Genomic DNA, 6,445 nt, shown 5'->3' on the forward strand with positions numbered 1-6,445 from the left:
CTCTCAGCTTAATTCTACTTGGTTAGTTTGCCTACGCGTAGAATATCTCCCAGAATTCTGCTCTGCTGTCTTCTAGCTTCTAGGGGCTTCCTTTTCTCTTCCTTTCCTTTTTATTGTTTGTGTGTGCCGTTGCACACACATGGGACTCAGAGGACAAGTTGTGGGAAGGGAGCTGGTCCTCTCCTCCTCGTGTGTCTCAGGTACCAAACGCAGAGTGTCAGGCTTGGCTGCAAGCTCTTTTGCCCTCGGAGCCGCCTTGCCAGCTCAGCATTTCTCTTTATCCTATGTTTAACCACATATTTCCCATGTGATTTTCTTTTGCTTGCTTTTTTAAATCTCCTCAAAAGATCATCAATTTATGAGTTCTTCTGTGTGTTTTTAAAATTAATATTATTATGAAGGTATGAGAATGAATTATGAATGTGTCTTTATCCATTGAGCTTTCTCACCAGCCAGGCTGTCTTTTTTTTTTTTTTTTTAACCATTTATTACTCTTTAATTAAAATTTTGTTTAACGTCATGTTCTTGTCAATGGGATAGTTTCAAATATTTAAATTTGATAGAAAAGCATTTTCAACAATGTACTATTTTAAGAAAGAGCTTCAGAAAAATCCTATCCTTTATATGGCGTGAGGCAGAAAATGCCACAAAGATCTCCTGCCCCACCCTGAGGCACCTTTCTGAGTGTTTCACATGGGTCTAGTGTACTTTAAACAGAACTTTCAAAAACAATTTTGTGTTTAAAGTTTCTATTTTGATTCTTTGATTCCTTTTTCCTTCCTCCCTGCCTCCCTCCCTCCCTTCCTTTCTTCCTCCTTTCCTTCCTTTTTTTTTTTTTAAAATTTGAGACAGGGTCTCTCTATTATGTAGCCCTGGCTGTCTTGGAACTCATTATCTAGACCAGGCTGGCCTTGAACTCACAAGATCCACCTGCCTCTGTATCCCAAGTGCTGAGATTAAGGGAATGTGCCACCATGCCATGCTTTTGACACTCACTCTACAGTTGTGTGAATATAGACAAATGCACATACTCAGTTGGCCACATCGAATGACAACTACGTCATCAGCTTGGACTGCAGCATGCCCTGGTTATATAGAGCCCAGGACATGGAGGGGGACTGTCTGCCCTTAGGTGAAAAGGTGAGTCGGGGCAATATGGAAATATCAAACCTGGATGTTGAGGGTCTGGGGCAGAGTGAGTCCTGGCCCACACCCCGAACTGATTGTGACAAACAGGGGATAAATGTGACCCTCCACTACTGTCTCACAGTAGATCCCCACATCCATGAGTGACCCCAAGTCTAGAAGCTTTCTGCTTTAAGCCAGTGGGCAGAGAGTAGTCGCCTGCACCCAGAATCTGGGGGGCCACTCTGGTCTTGGGCAGGCACCAAGTCATCCAGTATCTGTTGTATGTTTAGGTGTCCTGTGAAAAGGACTGGAAAGAATGGAGAGGAAGGAATCCCACCGGCCCCAGGAAGTCCTCTCAGGAGTGCATGGCATGATGGAGCCTTGAAGTGATGCCTCAGTAATAACACAGAGGGCGGGGGAGGCAGCTCGTTGTGCAAACATAGGGACCTGGGTTCAGATCCCTAGATCGCCCATAAAGCCAGGCGAGGCAGGACCAGAGACAGGAGACCGTAGAAATTCACAGGCCTGGAGTACCCAGTGGCCCCATGACAAAATGACACAGAGGAAGATGTGAAGTAACACCTGAGAGGCAGTCCTCAGACCTTCATATGTGCTCCACGGCACACATGTGCCCGACTCACACACAGGACTACATCCACATCACACACACACACACACACACACACACAGAGGAAGGTTTTCGCAGACAGTGGCCCAGCAGAGCGGGAAGAGGCAGAGATGGGAAGAAACACTCCTTGCAGCCCCACTTATATTTGGGACAGCCATAGAACTCATCATCCAAACTGGGACACTTCGGCGAGTGTAGGGCACCGTGGATAATTATGCTGGGACCACAGGTGTCATGTGAGACTGTCCCAGGCGGGCCAGGGTATGCAGACTCCCCCCCCCTCCCTTCGCACAGGACCTCACTCAACCCTTAAAACAGTCTTTACTTTGGACCTGGACATCATCTCTGGCAGGGTAGTCACGTGGTCCGGGTCACAAAGCTAGGGGTTAGCGTGTAACCTTAGGGGGCTCGGATTCTGGATTCCTTGGTGTCTTTTCCTTGCTTGTTCAGAAAGGAGGGGACTGGGGCCAGGGAAAATAGCCCTCTGTTGGTAGGATGCTTGTCTAGCACGCGCCAAGTCCAGGGTTGGAGCATGCCAGGCATTAACCAGGTACGGTGGCGCCCGCCTCTAATCCCGTCCCTGGGGAGGTTGAGATCAGCAGATTAGAAGTTCGGAGCGGGGGGCTCTGGGGGCCGGGAAGACGATTCAGATTCAGCTGGAAAAGTGCCTGCCTCACAAGCATAAGGCGAAGACAGGAGCTTCCCTGGAGCTCACTGCCTGCCGGCCCGGTGGAATCGATGATCTCTGGGTTCGGCGTGAGACCCTGCCTCAAGAAACACGAAGAACAACTGAGAAAGACATCCAACACCACTCTCTGCCCTCTGCACACACACGCACACCATGCACAGGCTTGCATGCACATGTACACCCACCTACACAGACACACACATGCCACCCCCCACCTCCACACACGAAATTCAGGTCATATTTGGCTATATAGTGAGTTTAGACCAGCCCGGGGATACATGAGACCTGATTTTTTAAAAAAAACATACATACCCTCCCCACCCCACCCCCAAAAGAAAGTTAGAAAATTTTGAAAGAAAGGAGAAGCTTAGCTGTGGCTGGTCTTGGGGCAGGGATGCCACAGAAACAGTAGGCTGGGGGATGCAGGAAGATCTGGGGAGACAATCAGATGTCCAGTGAGCCTGGGGGAGCCAGTTCTAAGTTCAGGCTCGTGAGAGCCCGAGGGAATCTTGAGGCGCTAGCGTTTCTTGCTGGGGGAATGGAGTCAGCCAGCTCCATGCTTCTTGTCCAACCATGCTCAGATATGCTCAGGTATACACACCTACTCAAATCTGCCCGTTTCTCAACAAGGAAGCTAGGTCAGTACAAGCCACGCAGGTGCGAGCCACTGGAAATAACCTTGCTGGTAAGATTACTCACATCAGTGGAGACGCGTGCACAGAGAGGCTCATGTGCACGCACATCCTATATATTGGCCCAGTTGCTATTATCCCTGACACACACACACACACACACACACACACACACACACACACACACACACACACACACACTGGGTACACACAGGCTTTGGGTTGAGATGTTCAACAATGACCACGTGTCTCACCCGAATATAACACCCCAGCCTCTCTCCCCTGGGAATCATTGCCTCTCCCCACTCACGAAGGGTGGCAGCCTCAGAGCCCAGCCTTTATGCAAATGCTAAGCCCAGCTCCCTCCATCTTTTCTCTCCTCTCTAATTGACTGTTTTCCCTTCTTGCCCGGGTCTGCGGGAGCCCTGGGTCACCATTCAGAAGGGATCTCCCCCCCACTGCCTGGCCCTTCCAACCCAGGCTCCCGGCTCCTTTAATCTAGTTACTTATCCATCAACACACTGGGAGAAAGACACAAAAGGGGCATAATTGTATCTGTGGCTGTTGATGTTCAATTAACCACATAACCTTTAGGATTCTCTCTCTGTCTCTCTCTCTCTCTCTCTCCTCTTCCCCCATCTCTTACATCACCGCCACCCAATCCCCTTCCAAGCCAGCACCAACTGCAGCTCACAGAGGCACCCTTCTCAAACCCCCCTCCGACATCCTCAGGAATGGGTGATGTCCCGTGTGAAGGGTTCAGGGTCCCGACTTCTCACTCCCCACCTCTCCTTACCTTACCTGCCACCCCTTGGGCCACTCCAGGCCTGGGTTGACAGGTGCCTTTCGGATGTGGCACCTTGCAAAACTCCTCTCTCTGGCCCTCGTCCGGGGCCAGCAGCTGTCATTCGCCAGGCGCTCTGCTTTCTCCACCGTACCATGCTAATTTTTTGAGGGACAATTTTTCGACAATGAGTCCTCCAGCCCGAACAGAAACCCTTTATGGGGCCGGCCCCAGGGAGGCCACGGCGCTGCCAAGGCAAACAAAGGCTCATTGCTACCGCAGAACATGCTTGTGCCTTTCAGGGCTGGCCTCGTAGAGCTTGCTGCCTCCAGCCCAGGCCGAGGTAACACCTGGCCCGCCAGCTTCTGGCGCCTAATCAAGATATCAATCATGGCGGGGGCAGGGCACACTGGTGCCCAGGGCTCCGGAGCCCACATGTGCAGGTAGCTGGCCTGCCCTGGGGCCAGTAAGGCTTGGCAGGAGTTAGGAGCTGAGGGGAAGCAACCAGGCCCCCAAAACGGAGCCCTTAATTAGGCTGATATCATCCAGCACAAATGTTTCTCCTGGAGGAAGGCTTCTGGGTACCCAAATTATATCGTGCAAAATGCAAAAGAGGCTGGGGAGATGGCTGAGGCGAGGAAGGGCCTGCTGTGCAACCACAAGGATCTGAGTTCGAGCCCCAGAACCCACACGAAAAGAAAAAAGGAAAAAGGTGGGCATGGTGGCATGCACTTGTAATCCTGCCCTGGGATGCGGACAGGGAGATCCTTGGGACTCAGTGGCCAGCCAGTCTAGCTTAATGGGCCAGCTCCAGGTCAATGAAAAGACCCTGGATCACAGAACAGGGTGTCTGTCTTCCACATCACACAAGCACAAGTCTGCATTCTCTCACACATGTATGTGCGCGCGCGCGCACACGCACGCACGCACGCACGCACGCGCGCGCGCACACACACAGTGCAAAAGGAGAAGAAATGAAGCCAAGGACTGCAGGGCAGGCCAGGGCGGAGTCTGAGCCTGTGATTAGGGACTCAGCCAAAGCCTCGCTCCTGAACATGTTTTAAGAGTGACAGCAAACGTCTTGAATCCTGGAGCAGGGTGGAGATGGCTCAGTGGATGGTGCTTGATAAGCAAGTGTGTGGACTGGAATCCAGACTCCCAGCACTCACATAAAAGGCAGGTGAGTATTGTGGCCAGCCTGTAATTCCAGAGCTCTGGAGGCAGAGACAGGAGAGCCCTGAGGCAAGCTGCCTACCTGGGTGAACTCCAGGTTCAGAGAGAGAGAGATAGAGAGAGGAGCACCTAAAGAACAGTGGTTCTCAAAATGTGGATTGTGACCCCTTTGGGGGTTGAACAACCTCTTCACAGGGGTCACCTAAGACCATTAGAAAACACTGATATTTACAGAATGATTCATAACAGTAGCAAAATTGCAGTTACAAAGTAACAATGAAAATAATTTTATGGCTGGGGGTCCCCACAACACGAGGTATCACAGCGTTAGGAGGATGAGGACCACCACTATAGAGGAAGACACCAATGTCACCATCTGGCCTCCAGACACACTGTACATGCACCTGATACATGAACGAACACACATATGCCTACACACACACACACACACACACACACACACACACACACACACACACACACAGAGAGAGAGAGAGAGAGACAGACAGACAGACAGACAGACATGCACACACACGCCCCTACCTGTGCACTAGGTCTGAAAGATCAGGTGTGATATCCCCAGTTATATTGTAGATGAGGAGAGTGAGCTCAGAGAAGTGACGTCTTTGTACCACAGCTGCTTGATGGCAAGTGGAGAGAGTCACATGAGGCCTGTCCCTTCTAAAGACTCCCGCAGCTGGAAACTATGTCTGGGGTCCCTGCTGCTGTGCTGGGTGAATGGCTGGGAGCCAGCTTCCCTGGGATTCTCTGCTGGCTCCAAGAGAACACAAGGGTTACAAAGGGGAGGAGTCTGGAATGTGACCTGAGGTCATGCCTTATAGTACCAGAACCTCAACCAGTCCTGGGCTGGGAAAGAGTATTCATTTTCGGCCCCTCCCAGTTCTGTGGAGGTGTGGTGTGCTGCTGGCCAACTAGGGACCCGATGCTTCTAATGATCAGACGCTTGATGCTTCCGTGTGTGGCTAGCGATGGAGCACCAGGTCCCAAGCTTTGGATACTACAGTGGTATAGGCCACTTAGTTGATGTACGAATGTGTCTTAGTGACCTCACTTTGACAAACCATGCCCGTAGTCCCTGACTCACGGTCCTCTTTGAGGATAGAGCGGACATCTTCTGTAGGTGAGATTCCATCTCTGGTTTGTCATGGTGAGCCCAGGAAGCTCCAGGTACAGGCATGGATCAGCCAGAGTCCTGTGATGTGGCTATGTATCCCCATGAGGTGCTCAAGTAGTCTTTGTTCCCCTGGACATTTTGGTCTTTCCCGGAGACGCAGTTTGAATTGTCCCAGGATCCCTCAGTGAAGGAACCCAGCAGGTAGTGCATGACCTCACTCAGCTCTATGAGGGCACCCATCCTGTGGGTTGGTGTCCATGCCTCACTAGTTGTGAAA

The 6,445-nt window shown here is 51.2% G+C and overlaps 1 long non-coding RNA gene across 1 annotated transcript; it reads right to left on the bottom strand.

Moving 5' to 3' along the window:
- Positions 1-919: 919 nt before the first annotated feature.
- LOC119089170 lies at positions 920-5,798 on the bottom strand. The gene is made up of 3 exons (XR_005093042.1): positions 5,577-5,798; positions 3,873-4,107; positions 920-2,520 (listed from the first exon to the last, which is right to left on the bottom strand). It is a non-coding gene; the product is annotated as an uncharacterized LOC119089170 (long non-coding RNA).
- Positions 5,799-6,445: the final 647 nt, after the last annotated feature.

The sequence above is a fragment of the Peromyscus leucopus genome, chromosome 15 (genome assembly GCF_004664715.2).
Source record: "Peromyscus leucopus breed LL Stock chromosome 15, UCI_PerLeu_2.1, whole genome shotgun sequence".
NCBI lineage: Eukaryota > Metazoa > Chordata > Mammalia > Rodentia > Cricetidae > Peromyscus > Peromyscus leucopus.